Source organism: Hipposideros armiger, unplaced genomic scaffold (genome assembly GCF_001890085.2).
Source record: "Hipposideros armiger isolate ML-2016 unplaced genomic scaffold, ASM189008v1 scaffold_364, whole genome shotgun sequence".
In the NCBI taxonomy this organism is placed as follows: domain Eukaryota; kingdom Metazoa; phylum Chordata; class Mammalia; order Chiroptera; family Hipposideridae; genus Hipposideros; species Hipposideros armiger.
In genome coordinates, this window is record NW_017731714.1 from 1,232,458 (window position 1) to 1,260,180 (window position 27,723).

The 27,723-nt window shown below is 40.2% G+C and overlaps 1 long non-coding RNA gene across 1 annotated transcript; it reads right to left on the bottom strand.

Annotated features, from left to right (window-relative positions):
• Nucleotides 1-965: 965 nt before the first annotated feature.
• Nucleotides 966-20,041, bottom strand: LOC109393103 (uncharacterized). The gene is made up of 3 exons (XR_002126179.1): nt 19,961-20,041; nt 19,628-19,870; nt 966-1,002 (listed from the first exon to the last, which is right to left on the bottom strand). It is a non-coding gene; the product is annotated as an uncharacterized LOC109393103 (long non-coding RNA).
• Between the last annotated feature and the right edge of the window lie 7,682 nt (nt 20,042-27,723).

Genomic DNA, 27,723 nt, shown 5'->3' on the forward strand with positions numbered 1-27,723 from the left:
GATAGGCAATGTTCTGCCTGCATAGTAGCTTGTGCTTAAATTAAGCAATAATCATGGAGTTTCAGGCCATATAGGGCAAGACTAATGACCGATTAGAACTAGTTTTTGGTCTAAAGCAAGGCATTGGCTCATTAACCCTTAATGATCATTTATCCTAAAGAAATGCTCTAGGCCATGGGCCTTAGTTCTCTTAAATAACACTCAGAGACTGAAAGGTATGTTTGACAGCAGGTGATGTTTTAATGGTTACAGCTAACCGAGCGGAATTCACCTGCTCATGTGGAGATGAATGTCCTAAGTGATTGTACAAAAAGAATTGGCAAGTGTTATGCTGTCACTATAATGGCAACACCCTAGTTAAGTAAAATTTTCTTTCCTATTCATTTATTCCATTTTACTATGTATGTATGTATGTATGTATGTATGTATGTATGTATAGCATGTATTTGTTCACTTATTTAATAAATATTGTTGAGCACTTAATAACTAGGACTTTATTAGATGCTGAGGAAAATGACCTTCTCCAGATATTTACAGTACTATGGGAGAGAGACATGTAAAAGGCAATTTTTTTTTTATTGGGGAATTGGGGGGATGGGAACAGTGCTGGGGAGTTGGGGAAAGGGGAACAGACAAGTTGCTGTCGTTTTGTTCTTCAATCTAGTTGTGGAGGACGTTGCTTCACTGGCCCAAGTTGGCACCATCATTGCGCTCTTCTCTGGCGAGGCAGATCAGTCGCCGGCTTCTGGACGGCCGCTCACTGCAGCTGCTAGCCGCTCATGCTGGCTGCTGGCCACACACGGTAGCCCATGGCAACCCACTGCAGCAGGGGCTGCAGCCCACGCCGTCGCCGGCGACTCACGGCAGCCCAGCTCCAGGTTGAGCTGTTGTTCAGCATCTTAGCTGTGGAGGGCAGTGTCACTGGCCCTCATATGTGGGATCCGAACCGGGGCCCTCTGGCATCCCAAGCGAGTTCTTAACCATCGCGCCACTCGGCCGGCCCTGTAAAAGGCAATTTTTATACACCATTATGAGAGAGCATTTAGAGGTCACTTTTTGAGTAAATGGGATGGCAGGCAACCCAGCATTGGGAAGAGTTAAGACGACATGAAATCTAAAACTAAACCAATATGACAATTCATTTCGGGGGCAAGGTCGAGGATATTCTAGTTAGGGGAAAAGCTACCACAGGAGACAGAAAGAAAAAATGAGCACCAGCTCAAAGAAGCCAGAGAAGAAATATTTACTAGATTATAATTACCCCTAGGCTATTTTAATTCCTTAAATGTGCTCTGTAGTGCAATGGACAGATTGTTTCTTATCCCAATCTGTTTAAATACTTGCGGAAGCTGTGAACTTTAAATAGATCTAGCAATTCTATGATACTTCATTTAAAATGTAGTTGGAGAAAATTCTAATAGGCCTTCACACTGAGCATTATGTGAATCTACCCATCCTCCCAAACGCATTTCCTCTAGCCTCTGATTGGGAAACCTTGCCTTTTTTTAGCTCACAAACAGACTAGAAAGTCTTTTGCTTAATATGTGCAATAGTCATTAATTTATCACAAGCTGTAGGCATTTTAGTTTACATCAGGAAGTCTAATTTAGGCTTAGCAGTTCATTAAGACAATTATTTTCTAACTTATTATTTGGCTTTTCTTCTCACAGTAGAAATTGCCTTTTATTTATTTTGTAACTATTTGCTTTATGAGATAATGGAAAAAGAAATTAGAAAAGTGAAGAATAGACCAATGGGGATGATATCCCTAAAATAGACTGAATTTCCAGAGGCCCAGGACCTCCAAGAAAATATTAGCTTCGAAGCGAATACTGCCTACTACGTGGGGTTGTCCAGATGGGAAAGTGGAGGAATTTGTAAAAAGCTGAAGTCCCTGTTTTGTGCTTCTTAAAATTTTAGACCAATGACAATTTGTTTCAATTCTATCCTTTCTATTTTCTCCTTAAGTAAAGATTAAAAAAAAAATAAGATGAGTAACTGCACAAGACAATGTTAAATTGAATACACAGGCCACAGGAATATATTCATTATATCAATTATGTTCCTACATCCACAGAAAAATAAATAATAGGCTTACAGATAATTCGACAGCACTTTAAAAATATTTCTGTGTGTATCCCAATTTTCTACAATAAAAACACATTACATTTATAACCCAAAGAAAAATTATTTTGATATTAACACAGTTCCCTCCTTAGTTGTTTTCAAATAAAATCCTTGCTACAGGGCTTATTTCTTATCTTTATGTGTGGAGTAATAACCGGTTCACATTCCCATAATGAATACTGAATGTTTATTCAAATTTCAAGAAAATTCTGATAGTCTTCTGAATTTTTTTATTTGGGGGAAGAATAATTCTCTTGCTAAAAAGAGCTATTCTGGACTTTTGTTCTTCCTCTGGTAACATGTTCATCTAGAATATATAATTTTGGGTTTGTTTATTTTTAGTATTTCTTTCTTTCTTTGAGCAGGAGAACCTTTTGTCAAATGACATCTTAGAATGACCTTCAGTGTATACATGCAAAAGCCAAAAGTACAGTCATGTGGTTGAAGGGGCAGAATTTTCTCTCCTGGCTACTCTCCCACCTCCACGACAACCCCACCTCCTACAGAGGCTCTCAGGAACACTGTTTGAAAATCCCCTGCTTTTGAATAAGCCATAACTTGCTCCATGAGTTTTTTTGAATTTAGAAACTTTAACCTGACTCATGCAATCCAAAGAGTTTTTGAAAATTTCAGAATCTGAGTATCCTCAGGATTATTATTTTGTTTGCTCTGCCTGGGTCCTCCTAAACCATTTTGGGAAACGTCTTTTGCACTCAGAATGCAACAGGAGATTACACATTTATTTACCACTAGCTGAGATGGAAAGAATATCTTTTCAAATCCTCAGAAAGTGTTATGGGTCTGCAAGTCTCGCATGTGGCTCTGGATGTAAATCCCTCACATGTGTGAGCTCCAGGATGAGAAGCAGGAAGGGAAAGACGGACTTCAGTCCAGTTTCCCTACTGACATATATTTCGCCCCCATCTCCTCTGCCCTGCAGAACCAGGTGAGAGAAGGTGATAGTGAGTCACCTTTGAGAGTCAGAAATCCCACACCTGAAAGCTATCCTGTGATCTTACTTTTCAGTATCCAACAGAGGAGAATTTGACTGAAGATAATTTTGCTCATGGGCACACTGGGTAAAGACAGAACCTGTAAGTGTTTGAAGAGATGCCTACTATTGGGTTGTCGGGAAAGCCAGGACGCATTTCTGCATTGTTTTCTATGCAAAAATGCGTCATGACTTTCCCGACAACCCAATAGAACTCCAGACTGCCTTAGGGCAAGAAGTGATCCTTATTAAAGCTCTGTGATTCCAGTGCAAGGGCAACGAAAAATATTTCTTGAGTCAATGAGTGGATTAATGTGCACAAAGTAAAGAGAGCAGTCTTGATTTTTTAATCAAACCATATGGTTAAGTATATAAATAGTTAATCAAACCATGGCTAAATAGGTAAATAAAATAGCACCCACTTTTCTTGACAATGGCCAAGAAACCCATATAGCTAATCTTGGTTGGGAAACACCAATCTCCTAAATTCAAGGTGGCAAGTCATATTTACCTATCCTTAAAATAAATATTAATACTTATTTATTGTAAATTACCACCAAATGTGAAACTCCCTGGCACTCTGTTCAAATAAATCAGACTTAATGAATTACAATGTAATCATAAGGAGACTTTTGCCCAAAACTCTGTTTTCTGGATTAGTAATGTTGTTAGACTGAGAATATATTACATACTTCAGGAATCCAGGAAGGAAGAAAACCAAGGGCATTTCATTCAATTAAAAACAAATTGGGGCCGGTCCAGTGGCGCTGTTGGTCCAGTGGCTTGGGACACCAGCTCTTGAGCAGTAGAGCCCCGGTTCGGATCCCACATAAGGGCCAGTGACACTGCGCCCTCTACAGCTAAGATGGTGAACAACAGCTCGACCTTGAGCTGGGCTGCTGTGAGTCACTAGCGACGGCATAGGCTGCAGCCCCTGTGGCAGTGGGCTGCTGTGAACTACCATGAGTGGCTAGCAGCCAGTGTAAGCTGCCGTGAGCAGCTGTGAGCAGCCATCTAATGGTCAGCGACTGCCTCACCTGGGAATAATGCAATGATAATACCAACATGGGCCAGTGAAGCAACACCCTCCACCACTAGACTGAAGAACCAAAGGACAGCAACTTATCTGTTCCCCTCCCCCAATTCCTCAATAAAATCTTTAAAAAGACCCAAAAAAACAAATTAAAGTAATATCCTAAAATAAAGTATTTAGAAGCCTACACCCTATGTAGATTATGACTTGCAGGTAAACATACAGTGGTATGTTAGTTATATATCCCTGCTGGTAGAAAATAATGCTGTGTAAGATGCCTGGTACTTTTTACTGAAAACCGTAGCTTGATAGAAAAGCAATTACTGTGAATAATTTTTTAAAAGAATACTCTTAGCATTTCAGAAAAAGCTAAATGAATAACCATTAAATTTGTATGTAAGTAGGAATGAGAGTGCCTTCAGACAAATGTGGGTGGTGTTGTTTCATTGCTGCTTCGCCCTACAGTAGCAGTGGAACCACTAAAGGGTTAATGCTTATGCAAAAGTGCCTTTATTCCCATAGAGGAAATAACCAATGGGGGGGGGAAATCTAGCTGCCTGAGTAATGGGAAAAATACACAGAGGCCACGAAATCTTTAAGATCGGACATTGTAGCATCATTCTTTAACTAATGCAGGATGACAGGCAACTTCTGTGAAAGTGTAGGTGGAGACTATAAACAGTGGAATACTGTAATTCATTATAATTACGTTGTGTAGAATAAAAATAAAAGGAATTCTTCCTGACTGAAAGCTTGGAACGTTCCTATATCAATTTTAATAAGACAAAATTCTGACTGTTTCAAGACCTACCCATAAATTAGAAAAAGGAGCTTACAGCAGTCTGGCTGTATACGGTCTAAAATATAATACACAGACTCCTTTCTGTGTCAGCTCATGAGCAGAGAGCAAGCTAGCAGCACCCACATACCAAAGCAATACAGTTTGCTGGTGTACGAATGACTGAAAGAGTTTATTTCACCCTGAATCACAGCCTCCCACCCCCCAGACTGTCATTTGGAACAATACAAGTATCTTCATGATCTCTTTTTGTCAACGATTAGGATGTGGGGAAGCTTAGTGTTGTAGTGTAGTCACTGGCCAGATCTGATAAAAAGTTAGTCATTATAACAAATGAAAGAAGGAAAAGCCTTCAGTAGGCTGTAACGACTTTGTGCTCTAATTCTGCAGGCACCAAGAGGTCAAAGGCATGCCTTCCCCTGCAGCCATATATGGCCTGAGGGCCACTGGACATTTTTTTCCCCCCAAAGATGAATGTTCTGGTATGAGCATGCTCTTAGAATCCAGTGACGCTTTTACTCAGGGTGGTCTGTAAATATTCTAAATCTTTGCTTACTATATAAAATTACAAGAAAGTGTTATCTTGCATCACTCACAAGCACTAGATTCCTTAAGCTATGCAAAACCTAGGAAGAAATCATTCTCTTAAAAAACCGAGATGTTCTCTCTTGTTTTTTCTTTCTGCTTTTAGCTAGCAACTGTCTTTTTGGCTCTGTATAGTCTGGTTTATATAAAAGGCGTAAAATGTTACGCTTCTAAGTCAAGTATATCATTCAGTTTTTGCTTTAAAATACGTGGGAAGATCAGTTTTCTACATGCACTTTTGTCTGTTGCTCCCTGTCTGTTTCTTTGCTTCTCTCTCTGGCTTCACGCTGTGTTTGCCTCACTCTAAAAGAGAGATTTCTCTCACTTTACTGACTTTCTGATCTTTTATCTAAACTACCCTGAGTGCATGAGTAGAATACCAGATGAAGATGGACACGACTTAAAGAGCCATTTAAATATATATCCCAGTTATTTGGGGGGGAAAGGACAATGTAGCGGGGGGAGACATAGACCCATTTTAAAGTAAATGTTTGAATCAGTGAAACTGATATTTTATCAGAGCTTCATTATTGACTATGTTGGTGTTTTGGTGTTTTTTTGTTTTTTGTTTCATGCTTGTGGTATAATGAATTGTATTACTTTTAACTTGATGATGAGATAGAAACCACAAGGTTGAATTAATACTGGCATATGTCCCAGCTGGATCACACTGTTAATGTCATATGGCCATCTATTAGAATTCCCTCTTAAGTTAATATTATCTGGGGACCGACTGTTGAGAACTGGACCGATGGCTGTACACTCATTCAGCTTCTAAGGAATTAAAATGATTTTCCTGCTTATGCCTTATTTTGAGGAAGGCAAAGTTGTGCATTTTGCTTTATCACATGCAATATTGTTTTTCCAAATCAGACATCTTTCCTCATGGGATGAGATTATAATGGCATTGCAAAGTAGTTCTCTTGAAACCTTCTAAAACAGATTATGTTCTTAAAAAACTTGATTCTTGATTTTGCATGTTTTAGCACTGCATTCCATTAAACCTGTGTTTGAAGTTCCTAGGATTTGCTAAAATATTTGATAATGCCTAAGCAGATAAGAGATTATATGCTTTATGTATATAGTGGAAGGATTTGTTCCAGCTTGGATCCAGGGTATTAATTGGCCACCTACAGTGAGCAGTGTTTAATATTTTGCACCTACCCCCTCCCTCTCCTTTCTTGCTGCTTTTCAGGCAGAAGAGCATGTAAGTATTCTCTGAACTAAATTTGCTAACTTTCTGGAACATATTTAAACAATGTGTGCTACTTGTGTCATATTACATTAACTTCACTTCTCATGACAAGTTGTATATATCTGTAATAAATAGCCCCTGAGGGATCAGATCAAGATTAAGGGAGAGAAAGTACACTGCTTCAGTTAAGTAATTTACAATATCTCAGTAAATGCTTGCAAAGAAATGTTTGCATCACTAGAGCTGGTTAACAGCACTGTGGACACTGATGATTGTAGTATGTTAAACTCTCCAGTGGAAAGTTACAATCACTTGGGTTCAAATTAAAAAAAAAATTAACCTTTAAACTCTATATACTGTTTGATATTTCGTTGTCCACCCTATCATAGAATGTTTACAACAGAGAATCACCAGTTTTAAACAGACCAACATGAGCACAGGGCAATGGCAGTGGTTGGAGGAGGGGTGATGCTGGCAAAAATCATCTCCTGAGTGGTCATGGGGTTGATAAAGAAACCTTACTTAAATCAGAAAACTATCTCAGACATGCTCATTTCAAATCAAAGTATTTTTAATTAATCAGAAGCATACAGAGAAGAAAAAGATGCAGATATTTATGGGTAGAGAACAGAGTCAAGTTGACCAATTGGGACTAACCAGGGCATGTGTGGGATTATAGACACAAGGCCATGTAGAGGAGCCTGCAAGGCACCCCGACACCACCACTACCCCAGCCCGTCTCCCCCACCCCCGCCTCACTAATGTGAGGCTAACATAGCCCACAATGAGTGGGCGAGTCCTAATTTCGAGCCTGCTCAGCTTCACTGCAGACAGGGAAACCTGGGATTGCAGGATTTTAAATTTGGTCCTTTTCCCCCTTCCAATTTGTTCAGTCCTACTCCACATTTGAATTTGAACATTGAGTCACTTCTGGGTGATCTGTGCTTGAATGACATTCAGCAAATCTTGCTTTGGAATTTGGACAGTCTTCTTCCATTTCTATGGCAAGTAGTTGGCAGCGATGTCTTGTGAAACCAGTACACTTATCTATGAGTCTCCTCTTTCAGGAAAGTTCTAAGAGAAGTGATTTTCATCAATCTATTTCAGAATTTAGTCGATTTCCAGAAGGAATTAAGCAGAGGAAGCAAGTGAAAAATCTAAGCAGCTCCCTGCCTTTGCTGAGATTTCATTGTGGGTTCATGCCTGTGATTTAGTTGGAAGTGAACTGAACATCAAATGCACTCGTATACAAAAACTCATAGGCATGAAAATAGCAGGCACTCTTGTACAAAAAATGAAATTAAATGCCTTTAAAATACTAAAAAATAAATAGAAAGAGAGAAAGGAAGAAAGACAGAAAGAAAGGAAGGAAGGAAGAAAAAGAAAGAAAGAAAGACAGAAAGAAAGAAAAAGAAAGGAAGGAAGGAAGAAAGAAAGAAAGGAAGGAAGGAAGAAAAAGATTGTAGCAGGTGTGCCTCAGCCATGGTGGAAGATATCACAGTTTTTTAGCATCATCACAAGCACAGATGGGTTTATTAAAATACCACAAGACTCCCAGAGATACCTGGGCCCTTTGGGTGGGCGTCTGAGTATCCTGAAGGTGCCTACAAGGGAAAGTCAGATAGCCCAAGGAAAGTCTTGAGGCATTCCAGGAGGGCAATCTTTTATCAACTGCTGCTTGCTGAGGCACAGAAGTTCTTTCTCACCTAATGCTGACTGGGTGATGGATGGTTCTTGCTCCTATCAAGGTGATAAGAGATGACTAAGCCCATTCAAGGGGCCCCATGGTGGTCCTCTGCTAAGAGGTCCCACCTTTCTGTCTACCTCAACCTTTCAATCTTGTTCTCACTGTACCTCATGATAGGCTGCCAGGAAGCAGGTTATGAAACTCTTCTAGTTTCTTCTACCGTCTTCTCTTTTTGGCTCAAGGAAAATTTCAGAGAAACAACAAAACAACCTCAGCTTTGAGGGACTATCTCTTGTCAGCTGTAAGTCTTAATAGATTTGTTACGGGAAGTCAAAGCTAGGAAAATCAGCAGCCTTTCCCCTCTGCTTTTCGCTCTTTGCTATCCCTGATGGAATGAATTTGCTAGAAGGAGTTGAGGGGAGGGAAAGAGATGATCGATGGAGCACAAAAAGGATACAAGCGTTAATGCTCTTTAAAAGACTGTCTCCAATTATTTTTTGGGTTGTCTGTAATTTTCTTCACCCCCTTAAACTGGGTAATTGACAGCTCTTTGAACAAATGAGAGTTTCCCTTGCTTCCTGAAGTCTAGCTTTAAAAAAAAATCTGAGGTTTTTGTTGGTTCAACAGATTTTTGAATTCTCTAGTGCAGCTCAGTGCATATCTTGTACCTGAAAGGCAATTATTACTTCTAACAGTTGTACCACTGGTTTCCTTCTTTTTAAGAGTTTAATTCTAATTGTCTTATTTTCTTTGTGTTATTTTTATAAATATAAAACAAAGCTATTCTCATTTTCCATTATTTATGAACTTCATTTTTTAAAAGCAGTAAAATAAAGTTTATGCAAAGTAGTGAAGACCAACCTGGTTTTCTGACACCTGTTTAAACTAGATTTGGAGAGGGGGGCTTTAATAACTTTAAGATATGCCATGAAATTATCTTTTAAAAGAGCACCTCCACTTAAAAAAAGACATGAAAGTATACTTAGCATTATATATCACTCTAACCTTCAAAATAAATTTACACTGAGTGAAATTTTACAAGGTACGATAGTTTATGTAAAATCAACTACAAAATGATAAAATGCGACAATTTCAAAGATTCTGAGAATAATTAGTCAAGAGCATATAAACACTCACTTTACTGCTTTTCCCCCCTAGTTTTTCCACTGTTATCATTCCCAATTTATATATTTTTTAAAATGAAGCACAGAACTAAAACGTGAATTCCAAAGTTCTCAAAAAATGCATCCATTTTTGGCAAAACAAACCTTAACTTTTCCAAGTCTATCCATTTCTGTCCCTTAATTTCTGATTCTGGCTTTGGATTCATGTCAAATCATATTTTCCCAGGGGAACAGGTCATTTCTAGATAGAGAAATTATTTATTAACTCATTTATTTTTTTAAAAAAACTAGAGTTCTACGATTTTTCAGGATTGAGTGATTAATTTTTTACTACATCACATGAGGAGGTTTGACAAATTTCTAATTTTGTAAAAATACTCTCCAGTAGTGGGTGAAGTCTGCAACATGGTGCTATAGTGCATTAAAATAATGACTTCTTCAAGGTCTGAAAAAATGAGTATTCCCTGAAGAGGCTGGCCTAACTTCTTCCCAGTTAACGGCATGGGGAGAATCAGGACAATCGTCTGGACTCCTTCATTCCCCTCAGTCAGTAGGCAGTTCATCAGCTGGGCCTGGTTGCACAACAGGGTGTTACACTGGACTCGAATCTTATTTCTAACCCTAATGCTTTCTCTTGCCATGAGTAAAACACTTAGCAAACTGCTCTTCTTTCAGTTCTCCTGCTGTGAGAAGACGATATGATGATAATCTTTTTCTTTCCTACAGTAGTGTTAGGAGCAATATTTAGTTAAAGCTTGAAAAGTATGTTGACAGTAATAAGATAGCGTTTCAGAGCAGATTATTCATGCTCTTACGGCTAACCACCCACTGAAATGTCTCCATAGAACATGCCCGAAGTAATTTTGGTATGTGAGCAAAGGATTCTGGAGATTACATTATGTTTTTTGTGTGTTTTTTTTTTTTGGCAGAAATTTTAATTTCTCAGGAGAAAAAGAAAAGAGATGAAATAATTACGTTCATTAATTTTATAACTATGCCATAATAGAGGTAGATTTTTTTTCCTTGTTCAAGTCCTCAGTGCTGCTAAGTCTCAGTTTGGAGGAAGAATTTTAAATGGGGGTATGAGTATTGAATAAGTGACAAAACAATTTAATGAATTTCTTAGCGATATAGTTTACAAATTGGTAACATATCCACCTATAAGTATATAAGATATGTTGATATCATTGTATCATTTTCACTTTGGGACTATAATCTTCATTGAAACCTGGTTTTTCCATGTTCTCAGAGACTTCATTTCTTTTTTTTTCATCTCCACCCTGCAATGCCAGTACAAACAGGGAGTCCCCTTGACCTCAAAGGGAGCTTTGTGCTTAGATTCACTACTTTGGACACAAAACAAATTGAAAAAAAAGGAGGGGACATGAAGTTCTAAATTCCACCTGATTTAGTTGGCTTAGTGTCTACAGATATTTCTCTGAAATCCTATATTGTTTTTATTCTTTTCTTAGTGATTTTTGTTTTCATTATAAAAGCAATAACCAGCAACAACTACAACAAAAATACCCAATGCACAATACTTTGTGCCTACACAAGAATAAGTTCACGTTTCGATGGTATTGTGTACACATCAGGCTTCTCCGTCACATCCATTTCAGAAACCTGTTCACTCTTAGTTGTTTTCTTTTTGAAATTTCAATGGAAATAGTCTTAGGGCTGTATCAAGTGCAACAAAAAGAAAACAAAATAAATTACAAACCTACCACACATTCGAGAATTATGTGGACACCATCTAAGTTACTTTAACGTAAGATATAAATCCAGAGATTTCTCATGCCATCATTTTGTAAATAATTACAGTTCTGCTGAATCTGTTGTATAAAGTTTACATGGGAGGTTCAGCACACCCTTGCTCTTGTTTAGAACATTCGGAACCACCAGAGAGCTGTTGATATATGGCTGTGCTGTTTCAGTGCCTAAGACATCTACTACATGGAGCATAATAAACAGGGGCATAAAGGCAGGTTTGTGCAAGCCGTTTGGAGTGACCTTTTTGGCAGCTGAAATCCATCTTGAGTACATGGTGCTGATGTGGACAGACATGTAAACTTAGTCTTGTTACCACAACTACTAGTTCTACAAATATACTCAGATGCCCAAAATGTACATCACTCTTAGAAAAGTGATTTTAAATGGAGAGTTGTAGTAGAGGAGCAGCAATTCAGATAAGATCGAAAACCATATATTATCAAGGAATCTGTGTGATGGAGTGGACCAAAGTGTTGAAAGCACAGAGTTAGGTAGATTTCATCCAAAAGGCTGTAAAGCTAAGATCTTCTTGATAGTGCATGTAGATTAAAAGGTATAGCTTGGTAGTTTAAAAGAAAAAAACAGAAATGCATTAACTGCTGGCTTCTCAGAGTCAAACGAAATAAGAACAACAAAGTCAATGTATCCATAATAATATGTTTAAATGTAAGTCCAGATAGTCATACTAATAATTTGATAAATACAACAAACGTGTGTGTTGAATCTGGACAACTGGGCAGCAGTTAAACTTTAATCCAATATTTAAATCTCTCTTAACCAGTGAGGCCAGCTTGGCCTCTGATTCCAACCCCGCTCTCCTGGCTTGCCTGATCTTTCTAGAGCAGCACAGATGGGGAAGCCCTCTGATTTAGCAAACTGGCTTTGGCCCATTCTCTAGCAGTAGACATACCAGTGACACCAATTTTAGTCTCCCCGTGTGGTTGATTCCTCAGAGCACTTGGATTTCCTAGCTGTTGATTCCAACAAGCCTCTTGATGAAGCCACTGCTTGCTCCTTTGGAAATGACTCACACCTTCTCAGGAAATGTGTCAGGCTAATCTTCAATTATTATTTGTTTCAAAGCTTTGAGGACTGTTGACCAAGCATTGTTATCCCATCCGTTAATATGAAACCTGAAATCACTAGCAGCCATGTAAAGAACGCTGGTTTGGAAATAAGGGAGGGTGCTGTGTGGGCAGTGGGGGTGGAGAGGCTGTTTATCACTCCCCTAGTTGCCACACTGGGAGAGAGACAGTTGCCTACATCCCTACCCTCTTGTCGCCTAGTCCCCGCTCCCTGCTCCTCAGTGAAGATGGACAGGCTGACCAGATTGATGAATTTGGGAAAAGAACTGTACTTTCAAAAAATGGATCCTTCTTTTCCCTTCTACTTAGGGCCAATTGCTTGCAGCAAGCACAGCTTCTGCTCTGATTCTCCATGTTCAAAGTACTCACCACCAGGGCTCCGTGTGGGCAGGGACCGGGCCACCATGTGGAGTGGCCTCTGGTTGTGGAGTTGTGCCTGTGACTAGCTCGGCTGATCAGTTTAATTCTGTGTTTTAATCTGCCTCTGCCTTAGTGCTTGTTTTCTTGCTTCACTGAGGAACTTATGAAGAAAAATGTTCTAGGAGGGAAAGGTATTTATTTCTGGGTCTACTCAAAACCAAGCAAAAAGAGCTGAAGCATCGTTAAGGCAAACTTGTTTATTGGTAAACTTTTACTAAATTCTAAGACAGTTAATATCTAGACCATATGAGAATCCACTCTTAAAATTGTCCTACTGAACTGGTATTTACAATTCTTCCAGTAGATGAGGCATGATTCTATTTTCCTGGGAAAACCATTCTTAAACCAGTTGTAGAAGAAATGGATTGAACTGACCAATCAGATAAGAATCTTCTGTAGAGTGGCCCATTCGGCAAAAATATTTACATATTTATCTCTCTGACTACTGTTGTTAGGTATAAGAATTGAATAAAGGTTACATTTAAATGTAGGAAATGACCAGGTCTCCTCCTGCTTAGATATAGCTTTAGGTTCAAAGAGAATGGATGAGTTTGTAACCACTCGAAATAAGTAAATCCTTAAAATAAATTTGGCAATTTGGTATTCTCTTTCCGAATTAGTTTTCCTTTGATATATATTTCCGAGGCTACTTTTTCTGGGTACAAAGCAATGCTTTAAAGAAGCACAAAAGTGAGAATTAATGCAAATGTTAGAAGCTTGAGAAATATATATATATATATATATATATATGTATAAAATCAGTCTCTGATCAAGAAACTCCCATCTTTAAGATCTCAAATGGTTTTTTACAGCAACAAAGGTAACTTATTAATAGAGTGGTAGTTGCATATGATGCTTGTTAAGTACCAAAGAAAGAGAACAGGGGCATAAATCCAGTTCCTGCCTTTAAAAAGGAGCCTCTATCCTCAGGCAGGGCCAAAAAAACGTTGAAAGGAAAAAGATCACTCAGAAATATCCCTGTAGGCAAAAAGACTGGACAGTGTTAGTTAGGAATGACCATAGATAGGTCCTTGATAATTGAGATGTAAGGTAAGGGTGCCCAAGATAATGCAGGGGTCTATTTCTCTCTCATGTAGAAAGTCCAGGGACGGAACCCAGGGATCATTCAAAGACTCCACAACATCATCAGCATCCCAGGCTCTTTCTGCTGTTTCTGTTATATCTTCCTTAGTGCCTACTCTCAAGTCCACCTCTTGTTTCTAAGATGGTCCCTGTAGCTCCAGCCATCACATCCACATTCTAGGCAAAAACAAAGCTAGAGGAAGAGTAAAAGAGCTGCTGGAACTATTGGAGAAATTTTCTGGAAGCTCTCCTTATCAGTTTTCTCTTATATATCATTGTCTTCCCCTATCTGTGAGAGAGGCTGGAAAATGAAAATGTGTGTCTGGTTACATTGCTTTACTAGAGATAAAACGGGTGTTAGGCACCTACTATCCAATATAGCAGTCTCTGCCTCAGGAATTTGAGATGGTTTCATCAAGTAATGCTAAGTGACAGAAAAAAAAGTCTTGATAATAAGAAAACACAGATTTCAAAATCTTAAACTTTCTCACCATCAAGGCAAAATAAATATCCCAAAGACCTGCCAAGTGACATGAAGTGAAGAAGCAAGTGGTAGAACGCCAAGAGCTGAGAGGTTCAGGTTTCAGTCAGACTTCCTGTCTGTGTTTAGCATCAAGGAGCAGGTGTGGTCATCACCATATGAGAGTGGAGGTACTCTCATTTTGGACAAAGAAGAAAATATTCTTTCTATTATGACTCAGGTTTCCTAAATGTACATGTTAATTTTGCAGATAAAAACCTTACAAGGTGTAAACAGATGACCATCTACCAGGTTTTAAACATATTTTAAGGAGTGAATCTTCTAAGATAGATCTTCAAAACAATGATAGAGTCCCTGAACCCTAAGACATATATGTGTGCAGAGACATTTAATGATAAATGATAATAATAGCAATTATAGTAGCAAATGCTCCTAGAGCATATGCTGTGTGCTCTGCTCTCAAAGCTTTACCTCCATTAAGACATTTGTGGATGATTTACTTAGGTGTATAATACATGAGAATAAGACAATGACATGTGATTTCTGATGGCACCTTCTTGATTCCTTCTGGCGGCATTCTGATCTGAAACCTGCGACACAACTTCTAAAGTCACAAGGCAGATTCGATCTTAATGGAATATAGACCTAATCTTGGTTGCCACAGAAGTGCAGAGATGCCAGTATTGGTTTCAACGAAGTTCATGAAGCTTTTGTTCTCATGTGCTTTTGGCAACTTTAAAAAAGCTTGGCTTCCCAACTTGTGTTCACGAAGATCTCCAAGCTACTTAATGGAGGTTTATTCGCTTGTGTCACCATTGACATCATCACGGCCAGTCCATTCCTCATTACCAATGGACTAAAGCAGAGAATTGTGTAATAGGTCAGTTTTTATTAAATCCATATTCCACAGCCATGTTCAAAGACTCAACAAAGGAAGTCAGACTTAGTCCATGTAAGATTTTCATTGGCAACATGGCTAAAAATCATCACTGAATTTTCTTTCCTTGGCAGCGCTGTATCTAACAGTGTGCTGATTGACCAAGATGCATAAAATTAAATCCATAAGGCCAGGATGTCTTTCTGGAGACTGGTGGACAGAACGAGACACCATTCTATCAAGCATCACTCTCAAAAACCAAAGCTTTTTCCAAAGCAGTATTCCGTGCCAATCTTTTTTTGCCGCTCCAAGACTTGGATCTGCTACAGGAATTAATTCGGGCTCTTTAGTAATTCATCAAAATCACTTATGCCATTAGTTAACATTAACTAGCAGGAGTGAATTAACAAAAGTCTGTAATGCAGCCAATCGAACAGCATTGAAATGGAGATTACTCCCTGGGTGAGACATATGTGGAGACGAGATGACAGCAGCGACCACAGTGGCCATTGTCTGCACAGTAAACCACAGGGAAACAGCTTAGAAGAGGAAGAAACTATCCTGCAACAGAGCTCCAAACTGGAGGAGCAGACACGCCAACGATAGGGAAGGCAGCGTTAGGGAAAATGATTACTACAAAAGCCACTAACTCTGTAAAACTCAGGGCAAGAGCCGCTCGCTAGCTGTGATAGCTTTTGCGGATGATGGCTCCAGTGTGAACATGCTGGTCAGCCTTCAGTGGGGCTTCTCTTGAAGTAGCAGTCATTTAAGTCATATTCTGAGATGTCAAATGTTCGCAATAGAGAATACATATTATGGATGCATGCAGGTAGCCATACATGGTTCATTTATATTTGCTTGTGAATAGATATATCAATTTCAAGAATCCAAACTCCCAAACCTGGTGTTCCAGACCTTCCATAATCTTGAATCAACCTGCTATTCAGCCTGTCTTTTGTGCACTATTATTTTATTTTATGCGCTAATCTTATCTGCATTAACCCTAACAGGGATTTTGATCCACGCCAAACGCGCCTCCTTACTCTTTTCAATCGGTCATCCAAGGACTTTTCTAACTTATGCCCGTGGGTAGAATGCCCTTCCTTCTTCTCTTTAATTTTTCAAGCCCCTCTCTCACCATCTTGAAGACTATAAAATAATGGCCCTACGTTGATTATATTCTGCCGTGATCGCTAGTGGAAATCTACTGTCCTCACCATTCGTTGGGCAGTAAATCATAAACTATCTTGCATTTTTTATTTATCAAGTGAGCATGTCTCTTTTTTCCCCTCTCCTCCAAGTGGATTTTAACCTTCATGTGGACAGGTACCATGCCTTACCTTTTTGTGTGTGTGCACTTCAGGGAGCACCTAAGACAGAACTGTGCTCGTTCTAGTTAGTAAGCATCACTCTCAAGACCAAAGCTTTTCCTAAAGTGGTGTTTTTGCCCATCTTTCATGCTGCTCCGACACTTGAACCTACTATAGGAATTGATTCAGGCTCCTCTAAAGAGTTAAGAATTCACCTAAATCACTCATGCCAGTAGTCAACACGTATTAGGAGGTGCATTGGGTGCTTTTCATGGTGTTTCTCAAAGCACTTGACTCTATTATCACAGCTTCGCTCGTAGCACTCCAGGAGGATGGCAGATTGGATGCTATTGTTTGCATTTTAAAGATAAAAAATGTGGAGCCTTGAGATAGTAAATGCCTTGTCCAAGAATATAGTCAGTGGCAGGCTGGGGATAGGGCCTATACGTATTTCCCATTCTCAACATTATGGGAGAAAATAATTTGATATAAAAAGACATACTAATTGGCAATATCTCTCTGGATTTTCCACATTCAGGTGTTGCTATGAATCTGCAAAGAAATCATCAGGTCTTGTATTGTACAGGAATTGCTGTGCAAAATAGTCGGGCCCCCATTATTCATCAATTGCTCGATTGTTCAATTTCCTACTATTTTGGGTTTCTTCCCCCCCAGGTTTACAATGAAACTCAGAGTTGGTGAGCTTTCAAAGTGAAGCTTCTTGCCGAGTTTAGCTATCTGGTGGCATTTAAGAGTATTAAAACCGCCACTGATGATTTCTTTTTCTATTCATTTCCACAATACAAACAATGTTATTAAAAGTAAACTGTCAGAGATATGCTTACAAGTTGAGTCTCTCCCATCCTGCCCCACTTCCCTTAATACAAAGGCACCAGAAGTGAGTGGGCAGAGGATGGGGCAGCTGGCTGCCGCCAACAGCTTGCCGACTCCTTAATGGTGCTTTGTTTGCATCATTACCTATTACATCTGTGAAAGCCTTTTCTATTTGCACTGTCAAATCCTCACTTTTACCTTCATTTAATGGACTGCATCAAAAGCAAAGGCCCAGCAATGAGAATGACTCTACTCCTGTGCCCACTCACCCTTGCAGTACCCTTCCCTTTCACCCCTCGCAACACAGGCAAAGAGATCCACTCAAGGCCCCCACGTGGCCCTTGTCCGCAGCCTGGCGGATTCTCGGTGCTCTGAGCTGTAACAGGAAGACAAGGAAAGACTTGGGTCTGCGGGATTACATAAAGAAACCCAATGAAATTTGAATTTCAGATAAAAAACAGTTTTCTTGTTTTTTATTTTTTTCGTATGAGTATGTCTCGAGCAATATTTGAGACGCACTGACACAACAAATTATTCATTGTTTTTCTGAAACACCAATTTAGCTGGCCATCCTGTACTTTTCTTTGCTAAATCTGACAACCCTAAGTGTGCCATTCGAGACCTGTAATGCCCAGGTTTTTCATAGTGGTCTCAGATCAGCGAGCCCTTTGTACAGGAGGTCCCCTTGCAGTGGCTTTCCCCCTCTCTCCTGGATATAGCTGCTCTGTCAAAGAAAACAACATTAGAACAGTGCTCGGAGCTTCTTTGCCTTCTGGGGACTGCTTCAGCTGCTGCTCCATGTGGAAAGCAGAGAAGAATGGCCCACGTTTCAAGGTAGTACCACAAAAGTAGCAATTTTTTATGCAATATTTTACTTGTTACTAAGAAGAAATTAGACTTTGAAGCACTGCTTATGCCAGTAATTTCTTTTGATACTATGTATTACTTAGTTCAGAAAGAAATCCTTTTTTTCTCTAAAAAAAAAAAAAAACCAACCAAACAAACAAAAACCCTCACAGGACAAATAAGGAACTTAGTATTTAACAACATAACCTGTAAGTTAAAAAAAAACCACAAACACACACACACACACACACACACACACACACACACACAACTGGGCTTGAATTCTAAGGAAATTACTGGAAGTGCCATTGAAGAAATCAGCACCTGAGAGCAGTGATTCATGAAGAGTTAGTTTCCATGTTCATATGGGTATATTAAATCTGCGTGCTGATGAGGAGGGGAGAAGCTGCTCATTAATCTCATAATTTATAACCAAGATAGATTACAGAGATATGTCTGTATATCACATGCAGATATTACAGGGCTTGGAATCTAATAACCACTTCTCAGAAACGTTTGTCTTACTTTTTTTTTTTTTTTTTTACTGAAAACAAAACAAAACAAATCCCAGATCTTTCATGGACATAGTACTAGTTTGTAAAATAATTGCAGGGATGATTTTTAAATTGAAATACATCTTATTCACCAAGTCATGTTGAACTAGGCCTGACAACTAATTAAAGTAAAGAAACCCTTCATTAAATGGAATTCACTCGTTTGAGGAGTGTTTATAGGGTGCTCACTATGTACCAGGCCCTGGTTAGGCACTAAAGATATAGCCGTGAACAAAACAGATCAAAATTTGCCTTTCATGGAGTCTACTGCTACTGGGAGACAGAGGCTTATACCCAAAATGTGTATTTTGGTGAATAGTATTAAGTGCTAAGGAGAAGCACTACTTGACAATGCTTTGGAAATACAGTTTTCTGTCTAATTTAATTATTTGATTAACCATTTATTAAACAGAAAATGCCACTTAAAGATCTTCTTGTTAAAATGCTTTCTAAATACTATGCATTGTACTTTGACCATTATATATAGTCATCACAGTGACATTGCTCTAATAAGCTGGAAATCTTGATGGTCATTCATCGCCCTTTTCTTGAATTGCAAACCACATAGCTTAACTACCCACTTATCCTTAGGTATGTTATCTCCTGATTTTTCCATCATTCTCCATTATTAACTAAAGATTTTGGACCCTAGAATCCTATGCTGTTTTCCAACCCTAGTTGCACCAATGATCTTGAGTGCTTTCAGTAATCACCTGAACAAGCAAAAAAAAAAAAAAAGCATCGAACACACCAGCCTTCCAGCTTCTTCACATTTACAACTCCAAAGACCACATTCACCTTGAGCAATCCTCTCCCCTGGGCTCACCTTGAGCAATGTCACTGTGAAAAACCTCTCCAACTCCAAAATCAAATCTCCAGTGTACCCCCATCTGTCCATGCTCTCCCTCCGGTTTCCTGCCTTGTGGCCCTGAGGGTGCCATTTAGGATTATCAACTCATCCAGTCATCCTCTCAGCAAATGTTCACTGAGCATCTGCTGTGAGCAGAGGACCATGAAAGGCACAGGATGTAGTCGTAAATAGGAGAAACAGGCTCAAAGAACTTGCAACCTGGAGGGAAAGAACAACGGGGGTGAGTCATTTCAAGCATGATGAGCTTTAGGGAATAGAGTGCAGGTGGCAGGTGCAGGGGGCGCTTACCAAGGCAGGGAACCTAAGACTGCTCCTCAGAGAAGCTTGTCTCTGAGACAGTTTCTATATTGAAGTACAGACTGAAGAAGAAGCAGCTAGCCAGGCAGAGTGTGAAGGGTATTCTCACCGAAAGATCAAGCATGTTCAAAACTTTTTGAAAATTTGCATTTTCAAGGTGTGAAAAGGAACTGAAAATGCCCCAGTGAGTCTGTGGCATAGATGCTGTGCCAAAAAATGAAGGCTGATAGAGCTGTACAGCTGGGGCCAAATCACGTGGGTTACCGGGTCAGGGTATAAGGATTTTGAACCTCAGGGTACTAAGGAGCATTTGCCCAACCAAGACTTCCTAGCCAATCACATAATATACTCTCTTCCTAGTCAGTACTTATGATGTCTTTGAACCCCAAACCTGGATCACATTAAAATATTCTTCCTCTAATCCTTTTCTTGGGAGTTCCATGCTATTGAGGGAAATTGCACAAGCAAGATGATTGGCAGTATTGCAATCTCTCGCCTTCCCAACTGATTTGGAATTGTTGTGCTATTTATCCATCTCCTCTCTCCTCTTTGGTCAGGTCTGTCATTCTTCTCAGTGGATAGAGCAAACCTTGTCCATTCTTTGTCATCTTCTATTCTCCTCCCAATCCCCAACCCACAAATAGCCTTGTTTCCACTACAAGCAGGGTCACTGAGCAGGGACTTGACTACTCAATGTCATACCCCCTCTGCTTAAGCACAATCCACAGTTTTGTATCCACAGTTATCTCCTTGCCTCTGTTCAGGGGTTGAGGGTCATTTTCCCTACTTAGCATCTATTTCTCCGCTTTCACTTTTGATCATTTTCTCACATCTTGCTCCTTCATTTATCCCTTCACTCTTCTGAGCCTTTTTAGCCTGCCCATCACCCTCTATTTTGTTTCTATCTGGAGTATATATTCCTTTGTGTCCCACATCGCACTGTCATGGAATAATCTGTTTGTATGTCGGTCTTGCCTAATGGACCGTACACTCTTCAAGGGTGGGGGCCGTGTGTTCTATCTGCTGCCCTGTCCACAGATATCATCTTTCTCTCTCCCTTTCTCCCCAGGCCTTTCTGAAACAGAACACAGGTGGCAGTTTCTTCCACATTCCATATAAGTTTTTGAGGTTTTATATGTACTAATAAAACAAGAAGCAAAGAGGGTGAAAAGATTCCCCAGGTCTATGAGGGAAGGTATGTTTAGATAGTAATGATAGTCTTAGAACACTTTAGAAGCACAGGCCTAGACTCAGGAAGTCCCCTGGTGCTCTGTTACAGGCAGAGGCTGGGATAAGGAGCATCTGGGAGGAATGCGGAAATAGATGAGAAAGGTGCTGGCTTCCGCCCACAAGACTTGGCTACTTGTGCCCAAAGGTCCTGGATTCAATAATTGAGTGTTCAGGACCAAACTAGAGGCCAAGGAGAATCAGATACTTGGTTAGAAGGTGTGGGGTTACTAAGAAGCAAGGGGTCTCTAGTGACGAGAAGGAAAAACAGGAAGAAAGACATATTCTCCACTCATGGGAGGCCATTCACAATTTATGACTTATGAGTTGAAGATTTTCTAAGTTCAATGCTCTGACTTTAATGCCATTTATTTTCTTATATTCTGAATCTGAAGTGTAGCAAAAACATCTAGTTTTGCTTAAAGGGAACCATCCGGTTGGGCTAGATGCTCATCTACCATGCTGTCAGAGCACCCTGTACCCACCTCTACCTTCACCATCACTGGGGCCGCTGCAAATGATTGTGGCAGGTTGTGCACAGCACAAAAGGTCCCTGCTCCTTGGGCAAGTTTATCCATTCAGAGGGCATCCCATTTGCTAATTAATTCAAAATCACAATGTAAGCTAGCAACAGCCTTGGCACTCACATCACATGACCTCACAAACTTTGAGGTTCACAACAGTAGGGTCCATGTCGTAGTCATCTTTCTGCCTCTACTGCGTAATAATCATAGCTAATATGTTGAGGTATCTTTATTATATCCAATTGATAGATAATATAACCAAGTCACTAAAAAATCAAGTAAGTACCTTGCCCAAGTTTACATAGTGGGTGTTAAACTTAATTAGGGTTTAAAGCTTTATTGCTTTTTCTTTTAATGCCATGCCTGCTACCTTTGATAGTACCAGGCATCTAGTAAGTTGTCCATATAAGGATACATCAGATGTAGACCAAAAAGCAGTTGAATGCAGATGATTTTATATGGCTTAATCTGAAAAGTGCTTGGTGGTGGTGGTGGTGGCGGTGGTGGTGGTAGTTCTAGTTAATGAAAATATTATTGTTCATTAATTTTAGGGTTTGGACTAGGAGAGAAATGTATGCTGATTTTATAGTAGTTTGGATTTTTCACATAATCTGTAACTAGCGTTATAGTAGCTGCTTTTCTCATGACAGAGTACAAATATGCTGAGGGGGGACAGGTAAATTTGGGGGACAAGGCAAAGGAAAATGGATGGAGACAACCTGGCAGAGAGTGCTGAAGAGAGCAAAATCCGGGAGAAGACAGAAAGAGAGGTAGTGGCTCCCAACCCTGTCTTAAGAAATGTGGTCACTGTTAGTCTAGAGGTGGGGTCACTTGTTTTTAAAACAGCATTGTTTATAAAGTTGTAAAGTAATCCACTTCAGTGTCACTGTCTTCATGGCCACGACTCAAAGTTTCAGCATCTCAATTTTTTTTCAGCTTCTCACAATCTATAGGGGTAAAAATGTCCAATCCGTGTGCATCCAAATGATATAGTTTATACATCAGACCCTCAGTATGCACACACAGTTTAACAAGCACAAAAGAAAATCAGTTCTGGTAGAGGTTAACTAAATGAGAGAAAGTTGCAAATTATACAGCATAAGAGCTAATCTCCCAAGTGACTGATGTCTATTAATAAATGAAAGGAGTTTGTTTCCAAATGTTTTCTTAAGTTTAATCGGTTTTCAGTAGAGTTTTATTCTTCTGAATTTTTTTCTTTGGAATGGTTTACCTTCTCCTGCAATGCAGAGACCACCACATATGAGGTCTGAAAATTAAATTTGTGAACTCATCCTAGGAAAAGTGCTGCTACGTACCTCATTGCTGAATATCACTACAGTCACCTTCAAAGTACTCCCCTTGGGAAGCTATGCACCGACATCAGCAACTAGTCCTCCCTTTAAAGCAATTTTGACTCTTTTTCTAGAATGGCCATCAGAGCTGCCGTCATATTACCCTTGATTTCTTGAATGTCATCAAAATGTCTTCCTTTCATTATTTCCTTTATCTTCAGGTAAAGAAAGAAGTCACTGGGTGTCAGATCAGGTGAGTAGAGAGGGTGTTCCAATGTAGTTATTTGTTTACTGGTTAAAAACTCCCTCACAGATGGCGCCATGTGAGCTGGTACATTGTCGTGATGCAGGAGCCATGAATTGTTGGCAAAAAGTTCAGGTTGTTTTTGTCTAATTTTTTCACTCAGCCTTTTCAGCACTTCCAAATAGTAAACGTAGTTAACTGGTTTGCCCAGTTGGTACAAATTTATAATGAATAATCCCTCTGGTATCAAAAAAAGGTTAGCAACATTGTTGCAACAAGTTCGAGAACTTAATTGTCAGACCGCATATGCACACATAGTCCACTCTTCTATGTAGGTCTACTGCGGTTACAGACACATGACCCTCTTTCCAAGACGAGTTGGGTGGGTCACAGAAAAGCAGCTAGACACCATGCAACAGTTGGCCTAATTCTTCTAAACACTCTGACTCAGGAAAGAGGCTTCAGAGCATCTGTTCAAGAATATTTTATTTCTCAATGATGTGGAAAATACCTGTGTGAAAAAAAAAAGAGCAATGAAAGTCATTCCACAGGATCAGTGAAAGTTTGTGAGCACAAGGTTTTGTTTACATTGCTTTTGGTTCACCGTGGAAGGAGCTTTTTATTGTGTAGTTAAAGCTGTGTGCAATCTAGCAAATGAACGTTTTCATTACCAAATTTTTAATGGGCTGTAGGTTATCAATAGGTGGATTCACTTGCCTTCCTGCTGTGATTTCTAGGGCATGGACTGTTGACAGAATTGCTTCACTGTGACCCTGCGACTCACACATTAAGTCATAAATGGTCTCAGTGACCTTGCCGTCCTCCCCGGTGGACATGAGTCACAAAATCACCATGTGATATGCCCCAGGGTGGACCAATTGGCTGTCCTTTCCTGAGCTGTGAGAGGGCTACTGAAAGTGAGGGTTTTGGAGAGTGTTTAGGCAGAGTTTTGTGTGGACCGTCGTGGAGGAATTGCCTATATTATCCTGACGTTCAGGGAAGATTAAATATAGTCTATAACTTTAAGAACATCTTTCTCCTACGTAACAAATGAAAACTTACAAATCAAGATGACAAATGGAAGTTTGTCAGACATCAGGGATGCTCTTCGCGGAGACACAGACGACGGACCCTCATTTAGCGTCAGATTTCTTCAGGATCTTACATGCTACCTGTCCAAGAGTCTTTGGGAAATCATTAGATTCCACCTTGAATATACTTCCCTGTTGCCAAACTTTAACTTGGGGTAGGGGTAATAGTTTGGGAGGAAAAAACACCAGTCTCAATTTCAGTTGCCTATTAGACTTGGGCAGATTTGTTTAAAGTTCAGCACACTTTAAAAAATGCAAGTCAAAAACCCCAATCCCTCCTCCTCGCCAAATTTACCCCTCCTCCCACCGGAAAAACACACAACACACACACACAAAAAAACCCCCGGCTGCTTAACCTAATGAGCTGCGGTTTGTTGATGTGATTGCAGTGGCCGGCTAATAGTTGTGTTTAAAATTCCTGTTTCTTATCTTATTAACTGATTGATGGGAACGTGACTTTGCAGACCTTCCTCCCGCACCATCCTTCTCGCGGGGAGTGAATAATTTGACACAGGGAACATACAGACGACACGTTTGCTTCCTTGTTAAATCCCTGTCCTCCCGCCGGATGCGTAGCCCCCCCCCCCCAAGGGTTGTGTCTGCATTATGTCTTATCGGAACCACCTGAAGAGCCGGCCACACAGGGTGGCCTTCCTTAATTTAAGATCCAGAGAGAGAGAGAGAGAGAGAGAGAGAGAGAGAGAGAGAGAGAGAGAAATTTTTATCGGTAAACTCCAGCATATGACAAAAGGCATGCATGTGGCTTTATTTTTCTACCGCCATTTCTTCTTAAATCAGGCTCCCTGGTTTTAACAAAATAAATAAACAAATAAACAAGTCTCCAGGTTCCTCTCAAAGAGATCACATTTAAAAAAAAAAAATCAACTGATTTCCTACAGCCAGTCTGTTGTGCAGGGTTTCTTCTTGTTTTTCTTTTTCTGCCCCCCCGCCCCCCTTTTTTTCCCCCTGTAGATTCTGAAAAGAAATAAGCGGCTCTAGGCATCGCCTGGGGCTCTCTGGTCCTGCTCCTTGGGTGGTCTGAGCCGACTTTATGATTTATTCAGCTAATGGGAAGGGAGCATGACCCCCAGTGGCCACAGAAAGAGAGCTGCATGTGGGCTTAATGCTTTCACCACAAAAATGTCTGCTATGACTAAGCTCTGCGGCTGAAGTCACTGTCTGAATGGTGCTAAAAAGGAACTTAGGCATTAAGTGTGCACTATTTACTATAGATCGGCTCTTGGGATTAGGCCAAGGGGTTCGCACTCAGTTTCAAAGAATAGCATGGAAGCTGCTAGGAAAATGAGAGCGCTGCAATTTATTTTTACCAGCTCTCCCTGGTGAGTTCCCTGGTGAAGGATTTACCTCATATGCTTTTTTTTCTCCCCCTCTGTTACTAAAGAGTCATTTAAAACGTGCCAGTTTGTGCGTTTTATAGAGTTTTACTGTGGAGGTGTCCCTAATTTTCTGTTTATCACAGCCGTGAATCACGATGTTATTGTTCTTTAATGTTAATTTGCAAGTATAAAAGAATGCCTAAGGTCGAAAGAAAGAAAAAGCAAGAGAGAGAGAGAGAGAGAGAGAGAGAGACAGAGGCTGTGCAGTCAAGTTCCTTTGCCACACACTGCCCTGCGAGAGAGGCCTCTTTGATCCCAGGGAGGGTCCCCCTCCCTGACAGCAGCGTTACTGGTGGAAAGGGCATGAACAGTTTGCTTCACGTTGATTCTTTTACTGTGAGGGAAGGGAATGGATAGAGCAGGGAGGAGGGAGACCAGGGGACCTGTCTGTAATTTTGATGAAGATGGATGATCTCAACAGCCAGTGTGATACCTGCTGTTGAAGTTCCAGCACGTTTGCTTCGGGTGGACTTGACGAAGGGACAACATTGCGAAGGGAGTCCCTCTGGTGTCTGTCGTTTGTGTTCCTGGGTCCAAAAGGCAGCGAGCCTTTTCAGAATGTGCCTCCATAGCATGCTGTACTTCACGGGCCACAGCACACCTGGGCCAGTCCGAGGCACTGGCTTTCAAATATCACACTTATGAAAGTCCCACGTGATTTAGCTGCTCGGAGACTGCAGCTTAAAGCAGCTGAAAATTACTAGACACAGCTCTGTGCCAGACGGAGTTCATTACTACAGGAATACAGACCCCGCCTCCCCCTGACCAAACGTACTCAGGGACTCCATTTTCAGTTTCTGATCCAAATGTTGCCTTGTAAAAGCATTTTCCTTGTATCCCTGCAAATCGAGGCCATTCTGTGTAATAAGGATTAGGGTTAGCAACTAAGACTTCGGGGCTGAGCGTCAGTCCCCTGAATTAAGCCCTTGGTCTTATTACAGGTTTGACATGCCCGTTGTGATTCTAAACAAGTCCTTCGGGGAGGCAGGGCTTCATGTACCCCATCTCTGAAATGGAAAGAGGGACCCAGGGCTGCATCAGACTAATTGGCTATTGGGCCCCTAGAGATTAACAAGGTCATCCAAAGAGAGTACTTGACCTTTCATTTTCCGGGGGCTGAGAAGACAGGCAAGGTCAGGAGACCACTTTCCTAAGCCCTTCTATCCTCCCTGCAGGAAGATTAAAAAATAAGAAAAAAAACACAGAAACTTTCCCCATCCTTCTGCTTGGTCGTGTTTCCTATCTCCGTTTCTGCATTTTACAGGTCCCAAGGGGAAGAACTTCTTCCCCCAAAAGGTGAAATCATAACAATAGGACACCCGTGGAGCATAGATAAATACCTCATTTAAGACCAAACAAAACCAAAATGCTGCGGAGTAGCCTGGGTTAGACCCTAGGACAGAAAAAGGAGGTTCGAGAAAAAGCTGGTGAAATCTGAATAAAGTCTGTCATGCAGTTAATAGTATTCTACCAATGTTGATTTCTTAGTTTGGATAAATATAGCATGGTTATGTAAGTTGTTCCTACCGGGAGACATTGCGTGCAGGGTCTACAGAAACTCGCTGTACTATCTCTGCGTCTCTTCTGTAATCTAATATTATCTCAAAATTAAAAGTATTAAAAAACAAAGCAGCAAACTGTTATTGTCCAAAGTCTGACTTATTCTAGGGCCTGATTAATAACCATATCTATCCACCCCCACACCTCCGCCCATCTTTTATCAGTGTATGGAACATTCATCTGCATAACACTCAGACTTTAAAAGCCTGCTAATTTGGGATGCCAACCGTAACATCTTACAGTGCTCACAGAACTGCGACTAGTTGCCTGTACCATGTTAGATGCTGGACTCAGCATTTGAGACTCATTCTATGTTCTCTAAGGACGTTGCCCTCTACGAGAGAAGAAGAAATCAGGTTGTAGGTCAAAGCAACAGAATAAAAGTGGCTATTTTTTGTATTAATATTAATATAATATTA